At 42.6% G+C, this 23280-nt stretch overlaps 1 protein-coding gene and 1 long non-coding RNA gene across 13 annotated transcripts in view; one reads left to right on the top strand and one right to left on the bottom strand.

Moving 5' to 3' along the window:
• The window catches only part of LOC127010319 (multiple PDZ domain protein-like), a 174991-nt gene that overhangs the window by 121290 nt on the left and 30421 nt on the right, over positions 1-23280 (bottom strand). The window lies entirely within an intron of this gene.
• On the top strand, positions 4575-7550 carry LOC127010320 (uncharacterized). Of its 8 annotated transcripts, none has more exons than XR_007763050.1 (3): positions 5529-5930; positions 5994-6478; positions 6619-7550. It is a non-coding gene; the product is annotated as an uncharacterized LOC127010320 (long non-coding RNA). The 8 variants fall into 8 exon arrangements; XR_007763053.1 differs by having other exon boundaries at positions 5994-6565; positions 6636-7550; XR_007763051.1 differs by having other exon boundaries at positions 5530-5930; positions 5994-6408.

The following is a 23280-nucleotide window of genomic DNA, read 5'->3' as shown; positions in this document are numbered from 1 at the left end:
CTTTAATTTTATATCGATAAAAGAGGATGAATTGATAAGTATCTAAGTCTGCACACACACACACACACACACACACACACACACACACACACACACACACACACACACACACACACACACACACACCACTGCAAAAATCAACAAAACACATCGCAACACTTACGACTTTTACAAACAAAACATGCAAGCAATTAATGAATACAAGTTAACACACACACACACACACACACACACACACACACACACACCCTGATCCAACCATAACAGACCTATAAAAATAAACGCGAATATGGACTTTAATTTAAATACCACAATAAAATAAAAGGAAGAAAAAGGTAATTAAAGGTGAGAGGGAAAACAACAACAACAACAACAACAACAACAGGTAAATTAACCCCCCTCCCCCTCCTCCTCCCCCCCCCCTCGAACACCAGGTGGGAATATAAATCAAACAAGTAATTTCCTCTCGAGTCAAAAAAGGCTATTAGAGGAGAAGGAAAAGAAAGTTCATCACCATTATCATCACCATTATCTGTCATCACCACTAGTCATCATAATCTTCAACGTCATCACAAAAAACAGTCATTATCACCATCATCATCACCATTGTCATCACCACAAGAACTAGTCATCATAATCTTCACTATCATCATAAAACAGTCATTATCACCATCATCTTTGTTTCCTTCACCACCATCATCATCACCATCATCACCATCATCTGTAATCACCACAAGTCACCATCATCACCACCACCATCATCATCATCACCACCACCACTAGTCATCATAAAAAAGTCCTTATCCCTATCATCACCATCACCACCAATGCCTATATAAGAATCATCATCACTATATATAATTTTCAGTTCTAAACATCATCACCACCACCACCATCACCACCTTCACCACACCTATAACTAACTCCATTCTCACCATCACCACCATCACCTTAGTCATCACCAATGTAAACACCACCATCACCATCACCACCTCCACCACCTCCACCTCCTCCACCTCGTCTCCACATCACCAAACACACCCACGCTAATGACTTTCGCTCCATCAGTGAGAGAGAGAGAGAGAGAGAGAGAGAGAGAGAGAGTTGCATAGTGACAAGAAAGAAAATTACTCTCTCTCTCTCTCTCTCTCTCTCTCTCTCTCTCTCTCTCTCTCTCTCTCTCTCTCTCTCTCTCTCTCTCTCTCTCTCTCTCTCTCTCTCTCTTCCAACATTTACGAACACATTATCTTGTCTCCATCCTTTCTCTCTCTCTCTCTCTCTCTCTCTCTCTCTCTCTCTCTCTCTCTCTCTCTCTCTCTCTCTCTCTCTCTCTCTCTCTCTCTCTCTCTCTCTCTCTCTCTCTCTCTCTCTCTCTCTCTCTCTCTCTCTCTCTCTCTTTTCCCTTATCTTTGTTTTCCTCTTATTTCATTCCTCTCTTCTTGTCTACCTGCGTTCCAGTCTTCCTTTGTCTTCCTCCTCCTCCTCCTCCTCCTCCTCTTCTTCCTCTTCCTGTCGTCGTCTACTCACCCTCATTTTATGGCAGCCATCGCTCAGAGGGGCCGTGTGTGTGTGTGTGTGTGTGTGTGTGTGTGTGTGTGTGTGTGTGTGTGTGTGTGTGTGTGTGTGTGTGTGTGTGTGTGTGCGACCTTTCACGTGAGTCTCCTCCTCCTCCTCCTCCTCTCTTCCCCTCTCCCCCCATGAAAGCGAACCATCCTTCTCCTCCTCCTCCTCTTCGTCTTCCTTCACCTCTTCTTTCACTTTCTCTTCCTTCCCTTCATATTCTTCTTTTTCATATTCTGTCTTCTCTCTGACTTCTTCTTCTTCTTCTTCTTCTTCTTCTTCTTCCTCCTCCTCCTCCTCCTCCACAATTTACGAAAGGAGAAAAATACGGTAACAATAGAAAATATATTAATGTCTCGTTATTTAGAGAGAGAGAGAGAGAGAGAGAGAGAGAGAGGAGGCGGGGAGATGAAACCAGGGGCAATCTCCAATAATATTAAAGTGGAGAATGAAAAACACCACAATACCACCACCACCACCACCACCACCACCACCACACCACCACCACCACCGCCACACCACCACCACCACCGCCACACGCCGACAATTTACGACCGACCACAAACCCAACTGGTGAGAAAGGGCAAGAAAGGAAGGAAAAAATATAGGAGGAGGAGGAGGAGGAGGAGGAGGAGGAGGAGGAGGAGGAGGAGGAGGAGGAGGAGGAGGAGGAGGGGGGCGAAGTAAGCAGAGGAAAGAGAAGGGTAGAGGAGGAAGAGGTGGAGGAGAAAAAAGGGGTGATGGAAGAGAGGGTAGAGGAGGAGGAGGAGGAGGAGGGGGGTGAAGGAAGCAGAGGAAAGAGAAGGGAAGAGGAGGAGGAGAAAAAAGGGGTGAAGGAAGAGGGGGAAGAGGAGGAGGAGGAGGAGGCGAGCGAAGGAAGCAGAGGAAAGAGAAGGGTAGAGGAGGAAGAGGTGGAGGAGAAAAAAGGGGTGATGGAAGAGAGGGAAAGGAGGAGGAGGAGGAGGGCGAAGGAAACAGAGGAAAGAGAAGGGAAGAGGAGGAAGAGGAGGAGGAGAAAAAGGGGTGAAGGAAGAGGGGGAAGAGGAGGAGGAGGAGGAGAAAAAGGGGTGAAGGAAGAGGAGGAGGAGGAGGAGGAGGGGGAAGAAAAGGAAGAGAAAAGGAGGATACGAAAAAAGACGAGACCAGGAAGGAAGGAAGGAAGGAAGGAAGAGCAGAAGAAGAAGGAAGAGGAGGAGGAGGGGGAAGGAAAGAAGGAGGTGGTAGGGGACGATAAGGGAAAATGAAGAAAAAATAAAGACAAATGAAAAAAATGGAAAGAAAAAAAGACGAAAGGGAGACAAGAAAAGAAAGAAAGAACGAGGAAGGGAGTGAAAGAAGGAAATAACATGGAACAAATAAACAACAGGAAGAATAAAAGAGTAAAAAATATATAAAAAGAAAACGGGTAAAGAAAACGAAGGGCAAACTAAACACAATATGGGAACTCATGATACGAAACACTGTAAACAAACATAGACAAAAACTAACAATGGCAGAAAAGAAAAATAAATAAATAAGGGGAATATATGAATAACAGTGAATGCAGGAAATGAGAAAAAAAGAAAAGGGAAAAAGCAAGCGAAGGGGGAAACATGAAAGGGGGAAGAGGAAGATGAAAGAAGAATATAAATAACAAAGAATAAGAGAAAATGGTTGAGAAAGAAAGAGAAGGAAAATAGGGAATGTTTTAAAGAGATGAATGGTGATGAGAGAGAGAGAGAGAGAGAGAGAGAGAGAGAGAGAGAGAGAGAGAGAGAGAGCATTAACAATAACAATGAAAACAGCGATAAAACTAACAAATAAAACGGAAAGACAAAAACAAAAACAGAAAAAGGAAAAAATAAAGGAATCACGAAATAAACTCAGAATAAAAACAAACAATAAAAACAAAAAATAAAACAAGAGTGAAAATTAAAGAAAATAAAACAAGAAATCAAAACACTCGCTTGGAAAATGATCAGAGGAACGAGGAGATAAAAATGACTTTGTACCTTCCTCCTCCTCCTCTTCTTCCTCTTCCTCAATACTAAAGGTTCACGGATACATCTCTCTCTCTCTCTCTCTCTCTCTCTCTCTCTCTCTCTCTCATATGTGCAGTCTCCTTATTCCTTCTCCTTTTCTTCTCCTTTGCTTGATAGTTTCGTGTCTTCCATCTCCTCCTCCTCCTCCTCCTCCTCTTTCTCCTCCTGCTCCTTCTCCTCCGACTATTTCTCTTCCTCATTCTCTTTACATTTTCCTTCTTATCATACGTATTTTTGCTTCTCCTCCTCTTCCGCTGCATCCCCATCCTTCTCCATCTCTATCTCCTCCTCCTCCTCCTCGTTCTCCTCCTGCTCCTTCTCCTCCGACTATTTCTCTTCCTCATTCTCTTTACATTTTCCTTCTTATCATACGTATTTTTGCTTCTCCTCTTCCGCTGCATCCTCATCCTTCTCAATCTCTATCTCCTCCTCCTCCTCCTCCTCCTCGTCCCTCTGAGCCGTGTTAAATCCCTTCCCGCGAGACAATGGCACCATGACGAATCTTGGCACTTATTGATTTTCTATAACTGGTGACCTTTATTCGGCCTTACACGAGTGGTCACCGGTACCCCCCCCTGCCCCCCTCTCTCTCTCTCTCTCTTGTGTCTGTATTGCATTGTTCATCTACCTTTTGTTTTCTTTTGCTGATTTGCTTTTTTTCTTTTATTTTTGTTTGTCTTGTGCGTCCATCTCTCTCTCTCTCTCTCTCTCTCTCTCTCTCTCGTAAGTGTATTGGATGTTGATCTATTTTTGTATTTTTACTTAACTGTTTTCTTTGTTAGTCTTGCATCTCTCTCTCTCTCTCTCTCTCTCTCTCTCTCTCGTCACAGCTGTTGCGAGAGGAGAAAGCCGGAACATCACAAAGGGAGATTCAGTCGTTGGGGCAATTTCAAGGGATCTGGGATTATGCTCTCTCTCTCTCTCTCTCTCTCTCTCTCTCTCTCTCTCTCTCTCTCTCTCTCTCTCGTTTATTTGTTTTGTTGATGCCCAAAGGAAAATGGAGATATCAGTGCAGGGAGTCATATAAGGGATGATAGGACCGCCGATAGGAACAGAAAAATACAGACAAAATAAAGGGAATTAAAGATAAGAAATGGCAACGGGCGGACACTCAGGATATAGGGAACAGATATGGAGGAAAAGAGTACCCACGTGACACCCTTGGAAATAACTCATGTAAAAAGGATCCAAAACATGTGATGCAAGCTAATTCTATCTTATTCCTGGCAACACAACAAAACTTAAGCAGATTTATTATTTCTTACTTACCAAGATTAATTTGTTAATAGTTGCCATTCCAAAGCTTTAAGAATATTTTACCTATTTCTTTAGTTTAGTAAAAGGCCATGTGTGTGACAGAGTTGAAAATATATGGATTTTATACGCGTTTGAAATACACGTTTTAGATGAATGTAAGTATAGTTTTATCGAGTATTTTCCCATTTAAAAGACCCACGAACACTTAACAGTTAGCTGGGTCCTCCCGGGCTTTCAGGAAGGGCCCCCGATGGACTGTGACATGGGTATACTGCCCCGCCTTCACCCGCGGCTACGAGGAACGCTTTAAATTTTACATAAGACAAACGATATCAACTGTTGACCTTACCATGTAGCAAATAGTTTAGTAGTAGTAGTAGTAGTAGTAGCAGCAGTGGGTACCGGAAAGAATTACTCCTCCATGGACATTTCACCCCTTGACAAGAGATTCCCTTCTGGGCATTTCCCCATCCGAACATTTTCCACTCAATTATCTATTTAATAAGAGTGAAACAATAAATAAATGAATAAAAAAACAGACGATTAAAGATAAGGAGCACATGATAAAAGAAAAATCCGGGAAGTAAGGAAAGAGGGAAACGGAGTAAGTTTTTGGACGCCCTGTGCGCGTTCCCGAGGCCCCTCGACTTACCATCCCAAAGACGATATACGCGGCGAGCATTGCGATATCTTATATTAATTTCATAATCCAGTCTGGTAGTTTTAAGAAGCGAGTTCTTGCATCCGCCGTCCTCCTCGACTCGGAGGGGATCGAGAGTAAGGAGCGCCAGCGAGCCCAAGGTCTCCCTGGCGAGAAGGGCGGTACTGGAGGGCTCCCAGAGGGGCGCCTTGGTGTGCCCCGGGGCGTCCGCGGAGGTGCCGGAGATCGGGTAGGTGGGGCTCGTTAGCCGTGGTAGGCAGTCCACCTAGGAGAGCAAACTCCGAACAACAAACCCGGGCAGATGGGGCTCGTTAGCCGTGGTAGGCAGTCCATCTAGGAGAGCAAACTCCGAACATCAAACCCGGCAGGTGGAGGTCGTTAGCGCGAGCAGTTCACCTAGGAGAGCAAACTCCGATGAAAAATCCGGGCAGGTGGAGCTCGTTAGCGCGAGCAGTTCACCTAGGAGAGCAAACTCCGATGAAAAATCCGGGCAGGTGGAGCTCGTTAGCGTGAGCAGTTCACCTAGGAGAGCAAACTCCGATGAAAAATCCGGGCAGGTGGAGCTCGTTAGCGTGAGCAGTTCACCTAGGAGAAGGACAACTCCGAACAACAAACCCGGGCAGATGAAGGTCGTTAGCCATGGTAGGCAATTCATCTAGGAGAAGGACAACTCCGAACAACAAACCCGGGCAGATGAAGGTCGTTAGCCATGGTAGGCAATTCATCTAGGAGAGGGACAACTCCGAACAACAAACCCGGGCAGATGAAGGTCGTTAGCCATGGTAGGCAGTTCATCTAGGAGAGGGACAACTCCGAACAACAAACCCGGGCAGATGAAGGTCGTTAGCTATGGTAGGCAATTCATCTAGGAGAGGGACAACTCCGAACAACAAACACGGACAGATGGAGGTCGTCAGCCGTGGTAGGCAATTCATCTAGGAGAGGGACAACTCCGAACAACAAACACGGGCAGATGAAGGTCGTTAGCCATAGTAGGCAATTCATCTAGGAGAGGGACAACTCCGAACAACAAACACGGGCAGATGGAGGTCGTTAGCCGTGGTAGGTAATTCATCTAGGAGAGGGACAACTCCGAACAACAAACACGGGCAGATGGAGGTCGTCAGCCGTGGTAGGCAATTCATCTAGGAGAGGGACAACTCCGAACAACAAACACGGACAGATGGAGGTCGTCAGCCGTGGTAGGCAATTCATCTAGGAGAGGGACAACTCCGAACAACAAACACGGACAGATGGAGGTCGTTAGCCATGGTAGGCAATTCATCTAGGAGAGGGACAACTCCGAACAACAAACCCGGCAGGTGGAGGTCGTTAGCCGCGAGGCAGTTCACCTAGGAGAGCAAACTCCGATTACAAACCCGGCAGGTGGAGGTCGTTAGCGTGAGCAGTTCACCTAGGAGAGCAAACTCCGATTAAAAACCCGGCAGGTGGAGGTCGTTAGCGAGAGCAGTCCACCTAGGAGAGCAAACTCCGATTAAAAACCCGGCAGGTGGAGGTCGTTAGCGTGAGCAGTTCACCTAGGAGAGCAAACTCCGATTACAAACCCGGCAGGTGGAGGTCGTTAGCGCCAGCAGTTCACCTAGGAGAGCAAACTCCGATTAAAAACCCGGCAGGTGGAGGTCGTTAGCGTGAGCAGTTCACCTAGGAGAGCAAACTCCGATTAAAAACCCGGCAGGTGGAGGTCGTTAGCGTGAGCAGTTCACCTAGGAGAAGGACAACTCTGATCACAAACCCGGGGAGGTGGAGATCGTTAGCCGCGAGGCAGTTCACCTAGGAGAGCAAACTCCGATCACAAACCCGGGCAGGAGGGGGTCGTCAGCCGTGGTAGGCAGTCCTCCTAGGAGAAGGAAAACTCCGAATTCAAACCACACACACACACACACACACACACACACCGGGCAGGTGGGGCTCGTTATAGGCGTCGTAGACAATCCACCAAGGGGAATAAACAAAGAAGGGATAATAACAACGAACACAAGAAAAGAATATGAAATTAGAACAGAACAAAACAGGATGATATAAAAGAGAACACCGAAAAAAGGATAGTTTAGGAAACAACATCGAGAAAAGCATAAGATACACACGGATCATCCACCTTTCGGCCCTAACATCAACATCGCCAACATCATGGGCGGGTCTCTTCTGGGAGGAAAGCGGCTCGGCCAGACCAACCACGAACACCAAGAAAGGACGATGTGAAGAAGAAATCAAAACGTCGAAAAGAAAAACAACAGCAAGAAAAAGAACAGCAAGAACATTATATAAAGAAGAGAAAAAGGAAAGGAAAAAGAAAAAAGAAAAGAAAAAGAAAATCAGAAAAAAACAAATAAAAAAAATTAATAAAAAATATAAAAAAAAATATATAAAAATTCAATATATAAATAAATACAATAAATATTAAAACTGAGTAAAAATAGAATAGATTACAAACACACATCATCCACATTTCGCCCCTAACACAAACATCAACCAAATTATGGGTGAGTCTTATGGGGACAAAGAGGACACCACAGAACACCACAAATCGAATGATATAAAAAAAACATAAAAAAAGGGGATTAGATATGGAGGGACAGGGTCATGAGTTGAGGTGGAATGTGGCAAGCAAAGCGAGCAAGCAAAGGAAGGGGGAGTTTGTTTTAAAGATAAGCACTTTTAGGGACATTTTGAGGCAGATAAAGACAACATTGGGGGTGGCTATAGACCTCCTAACCCCCCCCCCCCCCCCAGAAACTACGGGGCTACACCTGTTTGTAATTAGGCAAGTTTTCTTCTTATCACAACCTTCCTTTGCACATTAGAGCAAGAGAGAGAGAGAGAGAGAGAGAGAGAGAAAGGGTCTGTGACAAGCCGTCTCTCGTGAACTGTAAAAGAGGTCAATAGAGTTTTCACACTCTCTCTCTCTCTCTCTCTCTTCTGTTCCACTCATTTTCTCGTCTCCTTTCACTAATCCATTATTCTCTCTTTCTAATTCATTCTCATTCTTAGTTTCTTCTTTATTCCCTCTATTCGATTCCTTCCATCCATCAATCTTTGTTAATTCCTTGCCTTCATCTCTCCACTGTCCTCCCTTTCCATCATTTATCCTTTTACCTTCATTCTTTCCTTCCTTCCTTCATCTTCCTCAATGCCCTTCCTTCCTCTTACTCTTCCTGCCTCTTCCTGATTTCCTTCCTCCTTCCTTCTCTCCTTTATGTCTTTTCTTCCTTCCTGCTCTCCCTCGCTCATTTCCTTCCTTCCTTCCTTCCTTTTCCTCCTTCACCATTACTTTTCCTTCCACTTCCTTCTCCCTCTCATCTTCTTCCTCCTTTCCTTCCATCCTCAATCTCCCTCCTCCTCCTCTCTCTTTTCCCCTCTCCTCCTCAATCTTGCATCTTTCTTTTCTCTTCCTCAACTTCCCTACCATCTTTCCTTCCTTCCTTCCTCCTCCTTCCTCACTTCCTCCCTCCACTTTCTCTCCCCCCCCTCCTTCCTCCCCCCTCTCATCTTCACTCCACACAAGCCTGGACCCAAATTTTTATAAGAGAAATTTCGCTTCGAGAAATGTTGTTCCATTTTACATCATACGAGGCATAAAAAATATAATGGCTCACCCGGAGCAGGGGGGAGGGAGGAGAGAGAGAGAGAGAGAGAGAGAGAGAGAGAGAGAGAGAGAGAGAGAGAGATGAATAAAGAATGAATAGAGGAGGAAATGAGATGAATGAATGAATGAAAGAAAAAAAGGATAAAGAAAGAGGAAAAAAGGAAGGAAGGAAGAAAAACTGTGATACGCTGAGAAAGAAGTGAAGGAGGAATGAGAGAGAGAGAGAGAGAGAGAGAGAGAGAGAGAGAGAGAGAGAGAGAGAGAGGAGGGGAGCAAAATCAGGTTAACTCTTTTGGCTTTCACGTAATGGGGAAAAATGATGAATGGAAAGAATGAAAGAAAAGAAAAACGACAACAGAGAAAGTAAAAGTCGAATCGAGACCAATTTTTTGTTTGAACGGGAAAGTAAACGAAAAAAAATAAATGAGATAGAGAAATAAAGAGGAAAACAAAATAAAATGTACGAAAAATAGAAAAAAACAAAAATAAACGAAAGGATGAAGAAATAAAGAGGAAAACAAGAATGAATGAAAAAGAAAATAAGAAATAAGAAAACAATAACAAGTGAATAGACGAAGACATAAGAGGAAAACAATGATAAATGGAGAGATGGAAAAAAAAAGAGAAGAAAGGAAAAGATACAGTACATTAATCAACGTCCTGATAAAAAAAGAACAAAACATCAACATCACGTCAACAAAGCAACAAAAAACAACATCGTTAATCAGTGACGTACAAACAAACAAACAAACAGAGCATAACAAATCATCATCAACTAAACACGAATATTTTTATCCTTCCAATTACTCTCTCTCTCTCTCTCTCTCTCTCTCTCTCTCTCTCTCCCTATCATCATATTTCACTCTTGTTCTTCCATTCTGAGAAAATAGCTATGAGAGAGAGAGAGAGAGAGAGAGAGAGAGAGAGAGAGAGAGAGAATAATTTATTAGGAGGAAAATGCAAGTTCAAGTTAAATTTAATGGAGGACGCAACTTAAGAAAAAAAAGGAAGAGAGGAAGAGAAGGAGGAGGAGGAGGAGGAGGAGGAGGAGGAGGAAGAGGATGAAGGAGGAGGGAAAAGTTGGAGGAAAAATATTACTCCCAGAGCGTGGTCAGGGTGGGGTTCTTCTTCCTCTTCCTCTTCCTCCTCCTCCTCCTCTCTTTCCTCCATCTTCTAACTTCTCTCCCTCCCTCCCTCCCTTCTCCTTTCCTCCCTTTTCCCTTGGGCGCTTAGATTTGTTGCGTTCCTGATGGGGAGGAGGGAGGGAAGGAGGGAGGGAAGGAGGGAGGGAGGGAGAGAAGAATGAGCCTCAGGGAAGGGAATTGAAGTGGAGGGAAGGGATGGGAAATAAAGGGAAGGGAAAGGTAAAAAATAAGGAAAGGAAGGGGGAAAGAAGGAGAGGGATTTAAAGGAAGGGAGGTGGGAAGGGAAGGAAGGGGAAAAATTAAGGAAAGTGAAGGGGAAAGGAAGGAAAGGGAAGGGAAAGGTAAAAGAGTAAGGAAAGAAAGGGGAAAATAAGGAAAAGGGAGGAGAATGGAAAGGGTGGGAAATGAAGGTAAGGAAAAGGAAGGAAAGGGGTTGATGGGAAATGAAAGGGAAGGGAAGGAGAGGGAAATGGAAAAGGAAGAGAGGGAAGCAATTGGAAGGGATGGAAAATGAAGGGAAGGAAGGAAAGAAAAGAAGGAAAGGAAGGAGAAGAAAAAAAGGAAGATAGCAAAGTTAGGGAAGGAGGAAAACAGAAGAGAAGAGGGGAATAACGAATGGAGAGAGAGAGAGAGAGAGAGAGAGAGAGAGAGAGAGAGAGAGAGAGAGAGAGAGAATAAGATATCAGTTACAATAAAATAATCAAAATAAGAAAAAGCCACCTCTCTCTCTCAGGGGATATATTTACGGTCATAAGCACACGGGAGTTCTGTTTACATGGTTAGGGCTTAAACATTTACTCTCTCGTAACACTCAACAAGAGCAATTAAAGTGTGATTTGGAGGATGAGGAGAGAAAAGGGGGAGAGGAGAAGAGAGGAGGGAGAGGAGGGCTAATAGGGAGAATGGTTGTGTCTATTTTATGCCTATTTATGTTGGGTCTGTCTTGTTTTGTTTTGCTGTTTGTCTCTGTTTCGTTTTGTTACTCGTGTTTTTTTAATCTCATTTTCTTTCTTTCGTTATTTTGTTCTCCGTTCTGTTCTTTTCTTTGTCTGTCTTTGTATTCTCTATTTTTTTGTGTGTTGTTGTCATCTGTTCTGTTATCTTTCCCTCTCTTTCCCCCTGTCTGTCTGTCTTCGTTTGTTTGCCTCATATCTGTCAATGGTTTGGTTTGAATGTCTGTCTGTCTCTGTATCTCTCTCTGTGCCTGTTTATCTGTACGGCTGTCTGTATCCGCCTGTTTGCATGAATGTCCTTGAATATATGCTTGTCTATCACTGTTTCCGTATGTCTATCTCTCTTTATACACATACAAACACACTAAAAACACACATACAAATACTCAAAACACATATTCCAAGCTCAATCTCCACTCCTAGCTGACAATCTCGAGTCCAGTACGTGATCAGACCAAGGCGAACGACACACACACACACACACACACACACACACACACACACACACACACACACACACACACACTCCGCTTTGCCTTTCCATTCTCACCTTTGGCGTGCGGATTCGAGAAGCGAGAGTCGGCTTTGCTTCTTAAGGGCGGGGCGGCTTACGGCGGATCAGTGACGAGTGGCAGCAAGTATAGACTCCAGCAGAGGGTAAAGCCGTGCGAGGGGGGGGGGGGGGGGGTAGTGGAAAGGGGGGGGAAGGGGGGGAGAGCTTGAAAAACGAGGAGGAGGAGGAAAATGGATGTGAGGGAGGTGGAGGAAGAGGAGGAGGACAAGGACGAGGAAGAAGAGAAGGACGTGAAGGAGAAAGAGGAGGGAAGAGGCAAATAAATGAATAAAGAAAAAAGAACATAAAAAGGGTAAAAAAGAAAACAATTAACAACAAAACAACAACAAAGTGGAAGAGGTGATGGAGGAGGAGGAGGAGGAGGAGACTGGACGCAGAAATAAAGCAAAATAAAAATAATAAATAAATAAAGGCATTAAATAGCAACAAAACCACCAACACAAACAACAACAAAGAAGAGGAGGAGGACGAGATGGACCAGATGGAGAGGTCGGCTCAAGATGGTCGGGTTCTGGCAACACTGCTCCCTAACTTAATCAGTCCGTCGACCCATTCATAAAGTTTTAGATTGTTCAGCGGCCCCCGAAGCATTCATCAGCGGGAGGCAACTTAGTAAACTCTAATTAGTAAGCTCTAATTGACTTACAGTACTGCAAATGATAATAACGTTAAGAATAAGGGAAATATATATAGGAGATGAGTCTTAATCTTTCCCAAAACAGAAGATTTTAAAAAAGAACAGACAGGGGAGGGGGAATGGGGGAGGGGGGGTACAAGTTTAAAAAAATAATATAAAAAAAGATAGAAGGTAAATAAAGTGTGATAAAAGATAAGCTACGATAAAATAGAAGAGATAAACAGATAATAATGAGACAAAAAAATAATAAAGATAAAAATAAACTGAAAAATTCCTCTGAGATGTTAAAGAAGAAAATTTCAACGGTAATGAAAGGAAAAAAAAAGTTAATTGAAAGAAGACAAAAGAAGAAAACTAAGATACGATGAAAGATAAGCGAAGATAATACAAGAAAAATGAAAATATCGTTCTATTAACATAAAACTAACCTAAAAATCAATAAAATACTCATAACACACATATCACGAAAGACTAGTGTATAATCTACTGTAGGAAACTGTAAATACTGCATTTGAATTCTCTAACCCAAAATCATCTCTAAATATCAAACAATTAGCCTTCTATCAATTATCATCAACCTCCTTTATACCCTCAGCCATATATCGACCCTTGGACAGTCCCCTTAACCGCCACGTGTCTAAACAAACCAATAGAGGGAAGGGGAGTTAGGGAAGACGAGTAGGCATGGAGAAATATGGAGAAGAGGAAGAGGAGGGAGATACTGGTAACCGAGAGAGAGAGAGAGAGAGAGAGAGGAAAAAATCGATGAAATAGGAATGGGTAAGTAGGAGGAAGATTTGGTATGAGAGTAGTAGTAGTAGTAGTAGTAGTAGTAGTAGGAGGAGGAGGAGGAGGAGGAGGAGGAAGAAGAGGAGGAAGAGATGTAGGAGGAGGAGGAAGAGGCGGAGGAGGGGAAGAAATGTTTAGTATGGGACGTATGGAGTTGGGATTTCCGTTTACTCTTCCTCTTTTTCCTCCCCCTCCTTCTCTTCCTTCTCCTCCTCCTCCTCTTCCTCCTCTTCTTAGGGATGTCGTGTGTCTCCATAATGTTCCCGCCCTGACACGCCTACACAGTTTCGGAATCCCTTGTTGTCCCTTTTATGGGTGATGGAGACTTGGGGTTGGATTTACTACGGACGTCTGGGGTGGTGGAAGGGGTTAGAACTCCATATATAAAGGATCGAATACATTATGGAGGAGTGTTGAATGGTCCTTTGTTATTCCTTAAGGGGGTTGTCTGACGCTGTTTTTCTTTCCTGTTTTACGATTTTGAGAGTATTAGGTGAGTTTTCATAGAGGATCGAAGCTTGTTTTTGGGAAAGGGTAAACAAAGAGAGATAACATATATACAGAACGTCCTCTCTCTCTCTCTCTCTCTCTCTCTGAACGTGAATTTTACCCGCCTGTCAGTCAGCCATTGTCACTGTGTCCGTCGTCCTTCCTGTCTGTCTGTCTGTCTGTTTTTTTGACTGCCTATCTGTCAGTGTGTGTTTGTATTTCTGTGCCAGAAGAGCTATGTAGGTCATGTTTCCGTTTGTTTTACTGTTTCGTGGTGTGTGTGTGTGTGTGTGTGTGTGTGTGTGTGTGTCTTTTTATCCACCAATGAACACCAGTTAGATGTATTTGTGTAGCAGAAAACTCTACGGAAACGTTGAGCCGTATTTCACTAACTCAGCACTTCCCCCCCCTCTCTCTCTCTCTCTCTCTCTCTCTCTCTCTCTCTCCCACAGGTGCGATAGCGAACCACCTGGCGTTACACGGTGTCGCTGGCTCCTCCGTCATGCGTTATGGCGCTAATGGGAGCTAACTGGGACACACATTCACGAGGTTCACACACACACACACACACACACACACACTACCGTCCCTTCTTTCACTATCTATCCACTCCCTTCATTCCTCCTTAATTCTTGTTTTCTTTGTGTTTTTTTTCCAGTATTATTTTGTTTTGCTTTCCTTATATTTTTTTTCTTTATCTTACGAATTCACACACATACATACATAACACAAACACCCATACACACATACAAGCTAACATACATTCATCCATACACATACATGCAGACAAAGACCAGAGCATGCATACATTAACTGATAAGTAATCCTTTAATTGCCCTGATGCATGCACGCACAAGTACACACACACACACACACACACACACACACACACACACACAATACGAGGGAGAGGAAGCCAAAATGAAAGAAGTTAAAACACAAAAGAAATGAGGCAGACAACTAGTTAAGATGATGAATGGAGGAGGAGGAGGAGGAGGAGGAAGAGGAGGAGAAGGAGGAGGAGGAGGAGAAGGAGGAGGAGGAGGTGGTCGTTAAGTCAGCTACTAAAGCCCCACGGATACAGTTTTCTCTCTCTCTCTCTCTCTCTCTCGTCATTTCTTCCTTATTCCCCATCCTATTCCTCTGCTTCCTAGTTTCGTATCTTCCATCTCTTCTCCTACCTCTTTCTTCTCCTCCTCGTCCTCCTCCTCCTCCTCCTCTTCTTCTCGCCATCTCCCTTTTTTTTTATCGAAGAAGTTGGTTCATTTCTCCTCCCTCCCATTCCCTTCCTAAAATCCTTCTCTTGTTATCCTTTTCCATCCTTCGCTTCCTTCCTTCCTTTGTTCATTTCGTATTCCGTCTTTCATCTCTACTGCTTCCTCTTTCCTTTCTCCTCCCTTCTTCCTTTCTTTTTAAGACTCTATGCACTAATTAATATCTCTATTTATCCCGTTACTGTCTCCCCCTGCTCCTTCTTCCTCTTTCGTCTTCTCTTTCTTCTTCTTTTTCTCTTGTGTTTGAAGGTTGTCTTTTTTTCTTTTTTCTTCTTTACTTTTTGCTTCTTCTGTCTTTCCTCCGCCACTCTCGTTTTCACTTATTTTATTTTTCTCTTTTTTTTATACATTTTTCCTTCTTTCTTTCTTCTCTTGTCTTCTCCTTATTCTTCTCTTTCATTCCTTCTATTATGTTTGAAGTTTCTCCTTACTTTTATTTTCTATTCTTTTTATTTTTCCATTTTTCTTTTCTTTCGTCTTTCATGTTTTTACTTATATTCTTTAGCTTTATTTGTGTTTTTCCTCCTTTCCTCTCTTTGTGTTTAAAATATTGCGTTTCTTATATGTTTTTTTCTTTATTCTTTATTGTTTTCTCTCGTTTATTTGACCCTTTATCTATTTCTTATTCTCTCCTTCCATTTTCTTTTCTATCTGGCCGTCTTCTGTTTTGAATCTCGTGTTTCTTATATGTATTTTCTTTATTCTTTGTTGGGGGTCTATGTTTGTTGATTTGGATCTCTCTCTCTCTCTCTCTCTCTCTCTCTCTCTCTCTCTCTCTGTCTCGGTCACAGTCTGATATCCTGGAGACAAGATTTAACTTTCCCTAAACCCATAACAACCACCAAGTTAGTTATCTCACCAACCACCAGCCACGCTCCCTTTATCCTCTCTATCTTTTTCTCTTTCTTTTTTTATTTGTTTGTATCTTTCGTTTTCTTCTCTTATTTGTCTATCTCTCTTTCTTTCTTTCTGTTGTTGTCTTTATCTCTCTTTCTTTTGTTAATTGTCTAACTCTCTCTTTCTTTCTCTTTGTCTTTGTTTTCGGTTCGTTTTTCTATGTTGCTTATTCTGCTTCTTCTTCTGTCTTTCTTTTTGTTTTCTTATGTTGGGTTTCTTTATTTCTTTCGCTTGTTTTTTGGTCTTCCTCTTCTGTCTCTGTCTTTGTTATCTTATGCTTATTTCTTTTTTCTTTAGTACCGATCTTTCTTTTTTTTCTTCTGTAATTTGTCTAACTCTTTCTATCTCTCTTTTTCTTTTTTTGTTGTCTGTTTCTCTATCTCTTTCTTTCTTACTTTTGTTATTGGTACACTTATCGTGTTTCCTCTTTGTCTTTCTTTTTGTTTTCCTAAGTTGGTTTGCTCTTTCTTTTTTTCGAGTTGAGTTTTTTCTTTCACCTTCCTCTTCCTTCTCTGGTTCTACTCCTTCCACTTCACGTATTTCTTCCTGCTCCTTTTTCTATCTTCCACTTTCACTCTGATTAATCCAACCGGTTCTTCTTTTCTTCCGTCACTCCTCCTTTTCATATTCTCCTCTTCTTTTTCCTTCTCCTCCTCTCTCATCAAACTCCTTTTTTTCCTCTTCCTTTTCCTCCTTTCTCGCCTCCAAAGTCAGCACGGCCTCTTTCACGCCCTTTTCTTCTATCCGAATTCTGTTTTTTTCTTCCTCCTCCTCCTCCTCCTCTTCCTCCCCATTCGTCCCTTCCTCTTCCTCCTCCTCCGCTTACTCGTTATAATTTCCCAGAACTTCCAGCTCCCCCACATCTCTCTCTCTCTAATCTATTCTTACCCACTCTGCCATCACAGCTGCGTCACACAACACAACAAAGAAGACCAACACGTCCTTAATGGGAAACTCAAGAAGAATAACATCACTAATTTCTTATGCATATTCAGCACCCATCCTATTTTTTCGTTGTTTTTTCCAGTCCCATTTCTTCCCTTTTACTCTCTCCTCATCCTACCTCTTCAAAAATGTCCTTATTCCTCCAAAAATCAGTCCTTACCCCCAAAAAGTCCTAAAGAGAGTCCTTTGGTTCCGCTGAGGCATCCTACGAACACACATCCTAGTATTTCGCTCCTTTCCCATTCCTATTCCGTCTACCCACTCCTGTCACTATAAAAACTATCCTACTGTGTCCTATGGTTCCGCTGCGGCATCCTACGAACACACATCCTAGTATTTCGCTCCTTTTCCAGCCCTATCATATTCCATTCCGTCTAAATACTCCTGCCTCTAGAAAATCTATCCTACCGAGTCCTAGGGTTCTGCTGAGGTATCCTACGAACGCCCATCCCACTTTCTGTTCTTTTACCAGTCCTATTTCATTCCTGCTTCGCCTCTCCTCATCCTACAGAGTCCTTGGGTCCTCCAACAGCATCCTTCGACATCCTACACAATGGTCTGTCTGAAGGGTCTTGGAAGAGGGTCTAAGATGAAGGGGAGGAAAGATGGAAGCAAAGGAAGATGGAGGAAATAAAAGACGATAAAATGAGGAACAAAAGGAGATAAAACTGGAAGGGAGAGAATGAGAAGATGAAACAGTAGAAAATGATGATGATGATGATTTTTTTTCCTTTTTTTACAACAAAGGAGACAGCTCAAGGGCACAAAAAAGGAAACAATAATAAAAAAAGCCCGCTAAAGGTCTGAATTGGTCTGTCCAGTCCTTCAAAAGCCCAAAGATACAATGGTCTTGGGTTCCTGTGTTGTGGCTTGTGTTTATTTTTCGGATTGAGAGAGAGAGAGAGAGAGAGAGAGAGAGAGAGAGAGAGAAGAAAGAAAAAAAAAATCTTAGTGTATTGACTCAAGCGACTAAGGGAATTGCGTTGTATGTGTGTGTGTGTTTGTGTGTGTGTGTGTGTGTGTGTGTACGTATATTCCAACAAGGTATTCATGTATATTTCATGTCGTATGCTTATATATATACACACCAAAAACTTGTACACATTCTCTCTCTCTCTCTCTCTCTCTCTCTCTCTCTCTCTCTCTCTCTCTCTCTCTCTCTTCCTTATCTTTATCAATTCCTCCCTTAACTGTTCTCCTTCTTTCACCTCCTCTCTTTCCCTCCTTCTCACTCATTCTCATTCTCCTCTTCCTCCTCCTATTTTTCCTTTGTTCCCCCTTCACGTAAATAGAAAGTAAAATGAAAAAAAGAGAAGGAAAGAAAGAAAGAAATACAAAAGATCAGGAGGTGTGAAAAGAAGGAGAAAGAGGAGGAGGAGGAGGAGGAGGAGGAGGGGGAGGTAGGGAAAAAAGAACAGTAAGGAAGGAATAAAGAACAAAGAAGAGTGAGATAATAGAGGAGGAAAATTAGAAGTTGGAGGAAGAGGAGGAGGAGGAGGAGGAGGAGGAGGAGGAGGAGATGAAGGCGGAGAAGTAGGAAGAAGAAAACAAAGGGAGGAGTGAAAAAGAAGGCCTTAGATATAGAAGAGGAGGAAGAGGAAGAGACAAAGAGGAAGAGGAAGACAAAGAGGAAGAAGAAGACAGCGACAAAGAGGAGGAGGAAGACAAAGAAGGCCAGGAAGAAGAGGAGGAAGCAGACAAACTTCTACAATTTAGTGTGTGTGTGTGTGTGTGTGTGTGTGTGTGTGTGTGTGTGTGTGTGTGTGTGTGTGTGTGTGTGTGTGAAGGAGAAGGAAGAAGACGAGGGAAGAAGAAAGGAAGGACAAGAAAAAGTAGCAATAAAGAGGGGAAGGAGGAGGAAGAGGAGGAGGAAGATTAGGAGGAGGAGGAGGAGGAGGAGGCGTTAAGATATAAAATAGACTGACAAACAGCCAAAAAAATGGAGGTATAAATTAGGCTGAACCTTCTGATTCTCTCTCTCTCTCTCTCTCTCTCTCTCTCTCTCTCTCTCTCTCTCTCTCTCTCTAAGTCATGTTAAGTTAAAAGTTAGACAAGGTAATTACAGTGGCTGCGACCCCCCTCCTCCTCCTTCTCCCCCTCCTCTTCCTCTTCCTCCTCCTTCTCCTCCTTTTCCCCAACGTTATCTTCCCATAAACCAGCGTAAACACCATCTCTCTCTCTCTCTCTCTCTCTCTCTCTCTCTCGGAGGAATAATCAATAAAGGTAATTTTAGCTCCTCCGCGTGGGACTGATCTTTGTAATTAGCTGCCTGCTCACCTGAGATAGGAGGAAGGAAGAGAGGAGGAAGGGAGGGAAGGGAGGAAATATGGGAGGAGGGAAGGAAGAGAGAGAATAAGGAAGAGAGGGTGGATGAAAGAGGTGTAGAGAAGATATAAGGGAGGAAGAGAGGAGGGAGGGAAAGAAGGGAGGAAATATGGGAAGATGGGTGAATGGAAGGAAAAGAAGGAAAAGAGAGAATAAGGAAGGGAGGGTGGAAGAAAGAGGGGAAGTGAAGATATAAGGGAGGAAGGGAGGAAGGAAGTTAGGGAGAGAAGGGAGGAAATATGGGTGAATGGAAGGAAGAGAAGGAAGAGAGAAGAAAGGAAGAGTGGATGAAAGAAGAGGAAGTGAAAATATAAAGGAGGATGGGTGGAAGGAAGAGAAGGAAGAGATGAAATAAGGAAGAAAGGGAGGAAGGAAGGAAGAGAGGGGAGAGAGGAATTAGCGAAGATTGGGAGGAAGGAAAAGCAGAAAAGGAGGGAAGAATAGAGGTAGATGGAGGGAAGGAAAAGGAGAGATTGAAGGAGGAAGGAAGGAAAGAAGGAAGGAGGGAGAGTAAGGAGTGAATGAATGACGGAAAAAAAAGGAATGGAAGAGAATGAATGAAAGAATGAAAGAAAGAACAAAGGAAGAAAGCAAGACTCTAACAACGATAAAAAAAAGACAGGTTGAAAGGAAGGAAGAAGACGAGAAAGAAATAAAATAAAATAGAAGGTAAGGAAGAATGGAAGAGAGGAGGAAAACAAGAGAACTGGGAATGGAATAGAGAGACAGAAGGAAGGCAGAAAAACAGCAGGAGGGGAGAAGAGGAATATAAGAAAACAAAAGAAGAGCGGAAGTAGAGAACGAAAGATGGAAGGAGGGGAGGAGGAAACAGAAAAGAAGGAAATAGTAAAGAAACTGATAGGAATAGAGGAAGAGAAGGAAGGAAAGATGGAAATAAAAAGATAGAATGATAAAGAAAACAAAAAATGAGAAACGAGGGAAGGAAAAAATAACTGGAAGAGAAAATGGGATGATGAAACTGTAGAAAATAATGATGATGATGATGATGAAAATAAATGATAGGAAAGATAGTTAAGAAATTGAATGTGATAGTTTCTCCTCCTCCTCCTCTTCTTCTTCTTCCTCCTCCTCCTCCTCCTCCTCCTCCGCTGACAGCTCCTTTATCCTCCTCTTCTACTTTTTTCCTCCAAGTCTTCCTTTTAAAGTTCCTCAAATGTTTTCCCTTTAAACATCCCCCCCCCCCCCCCTCTCTCTCTCTCTCTCTCTCTCTTGCATACCGCCTCGCTTCAGTTGCTAAGTCAGTCAGCTTCAACTTAACCTTCACATTCCTTTCCATATTTATTTTTTTGCCTCCTCTCAAAACTTTACTTTTTATCAATTTTTGTCTTTACTCCTTTTTATCTCCCTTTCTCTTCTCGTTCTTCTACATTAATTATCTTCCATGCTTTTTATTTTCTCCTACCCTATACTAACTTTATTCCTCCTTATCTTTCTTCTTTTTATTATTATTTACTCTTTTTTTATCTTCGTTTCCTTTCTCAACATTCTCATTCCTTTTCGTTCCACATGTTTCTCCCTATCTTTATAATCTTTGTTCAAACTTGTCTCTGTTATTATTATTCGTATTTTTCGTTTTCCTTTTCTTTTAAACCTTCAAATCACACTTTCTTCTCCTCATTCTATCGTTCTTTATATCCTACATTATCTTTATTCTTCTTTTCATCAGTTTTACCTCTTCTTCTTCTTCTTATCTCGTCTTTCTTTTCTATCCAACATTCAAATGATTCTCTTTCTTCTTCTCTTCCATATACTTCATTTATTTCTCTATCTTGCTTCTTATTCTTCTCATCTTCTCTTCCTCTTTCTTCTATTAAACCTTCAAATAACTCTTTTTCTTCTTCTCTTTCTCTTTCTCCTCTTCTCCCTTTCTTCTTTTCTATATTTTTTATTCTTCCGAGTCCGAAATTAATATCTTAAACTATCTTCTTCTCTTCTCTTTCCTTTTTTCTTTGTGATTTCGTCTATCTCCTCCTTCTCTTTCTTTCCCTGATTTCCATCTTCTTCTTCTTCCCTAATTTTATTCCATTTAATTTTCTTTGTCGTTTTTTCATTCTTCTTTCTTCCCTCTTCGTAATTCTTATCTCTGTTTTTCTCTTCCCTTCTTTCTCCTCTCATTCTCCTCGCCTTTCCCTTCCATATCCTTCCTTCTTTCTCCCCTACTCTGCCATTATTCCCTAAATTATCTTCCCTCCTCTTCTCTTTCATCTCTTCCCCTTCTTCTCCTCCTCCTCCTCCTCCTTCTCTTTTTCTAACCTTTCAATTACTGCTTCCTTTCCTTATTCCTCCTTCTTCTCCACCCTAATGTAATTCCCTGTTATTCCCTTCTATATCTCTTTGATCCATTTGTTGTCTTCCTCTTTCTCCTCTTCCTTATTCTCTTCTTCCCCTTTTCCCCCTCTCTTCCCTTCCTTCGTCCTGTTTTATACCTAATTTCCCCTCAATTTCCCTTCGTCCTTCCCCTTCCCATCACTCTCCCTCACTTTTCATCCGCCCCTACCTTCCCATCATCACCCCGCATTCTAATCTTCTCCCATCCCTCTTCTTCCCTTCATTTTCCTTTTCATCACTCTTCCATTCCTCTCCTCATTATTTCATCCGTCCCTTCCTTCCTATCTTCGTCCACCTTTTAATCTTCTCCCATCCTCCCTCCTCTTCCTCCTCCCCATCAATCTTCCATTCCCTTCCTCACTTTTTATCAGTCCCTTCCTTCCCATCATCATCCCGCCTGCTAATCTTCTTCCATCTTCCTCCTCCTCCTCCCCCTCCTCCTTCCATTTGCTAAGCAGGGGATGATCAGGCCGACCAGATTTTATAACGAACCTTGTGAGTAATTAATTGGGTTTGGGTATTTTGAGCTAATCCCCGCGGTGGTGGTGCTGGTGGTGTGGGGGGGGTGATGATAAGGGGGGATAGGGGGTGCTGTTAGGTGAGGGAGATAAGGTGGTGTGGGGATGCGGGGGGAGGGGGGTTGTTGTTGTTGTTGGTGGTGGTGGTGGTGGAGGTGATGATGGTGATGGCGGTGGTGGTGGACAGAGGGATGGAGGGTAGATAGGAAATGAAAAAGAAGATGAAAAAGAGAAAAAAAAGATGAGAAAAGCAAAAAGGAAAAAAAAGAGAAAATGAAAAAGAAGAAAAGATGAAAAAGAGGATGAAAAAGAGAAGAAATAAGGATGAAAAGAGAAGAAAAGATGAAAAAGAGAACAAAAGAGGATGAAAAAGCGAAGAAAAAGGATGAAAAAGAAAAGAAAATAAGATAAAAAAGAGTAAAAGAGGATGAAAAAAAAAGAAATAGGATGAAAAAAGGACGAGAAAAGAGGATGAAAAAGAGGGAGAGGATTATAAAAGAGGAGAAAAGATGAAAAGGAGAAGAAAAGACAGATAGACATAAAGGAGAAGAGAAAACTAGCAGATCTCTCTCTCTCTCTCTCTCTCTCTCTCTCTCTCTCTCTCTCTCTCACACACACACACACACACACACACACAAAAGACAAGAGACGAAACAAACAAAGAAGGACAGAGTGAAAGAGAAAAGAAAGAAACAAACAAACAAACGCACATTAAAGAAGAAAGAAATGCCGGGAAAGGGCGACAAAAGAGAAAGACCAAAAATTAAAGAAAAAAAGAGTAAGAAAAATATAATAACGTTGACGGAGAGACAAAAACACAGAGGCAATCAAGAAGACATGAAGGAAAGAGGAAAAGGGAGAGAAAAATGCAGAGGAGAGGAAATGGCAAGAAAAGGAATGGAAGAGAATGGATGGGAGGGAGGGAAGGAAGGGAAGGGATGGAAGGAAAAGAGAAGGGAAGAGGAAAAAGGGAGAAAAAATGCAGAGGAGAGGAAATGGCAAGGAAAGGAATGGAAGAGAATGGATGGGAGGGAGGGAAGGGAAGGAATGGGATGGGAGAAAAAATGAAAGGAAGACGCAAAAGGGAGAGAAAAAAGGAGAGGAAAGAGAATGGCAGGGAAAGGAATGGAGGAGAATGAATGGACGGGAGGGAAGGAAAGGGAAGGGATGTGAGGAAAAGCGGAGGGAAAGAGAAAAAGGGAAAGAAAAAAAGGAGGAAAGGAAATGTTAGGGAAGGGAATGGAGGAAAATGAATGGGCGGGAGGGAAGGGAAGGGATGGGA

Source organism: Eriocheir sinensis, chromosome 43 (genome assembly GCF_024679095.1).
Source record: "Eriocheir sinensis breed Jianghai 21 chromosome 43, ASM2467909v1, whole genome shotgun sequence".
Classification (NCBI taxonomy): Eukaryota; Metazoa; Arthropoda; class Malacostraca; order Decapoda; family Varunidae; genus Eriocheir; species Eriocheir sinensis.
The sequence above is the reverse complement of the archived record's forward strand: the minus strand, read 5'-3'. Positions and strand labels throughout refer to the sequence as shown.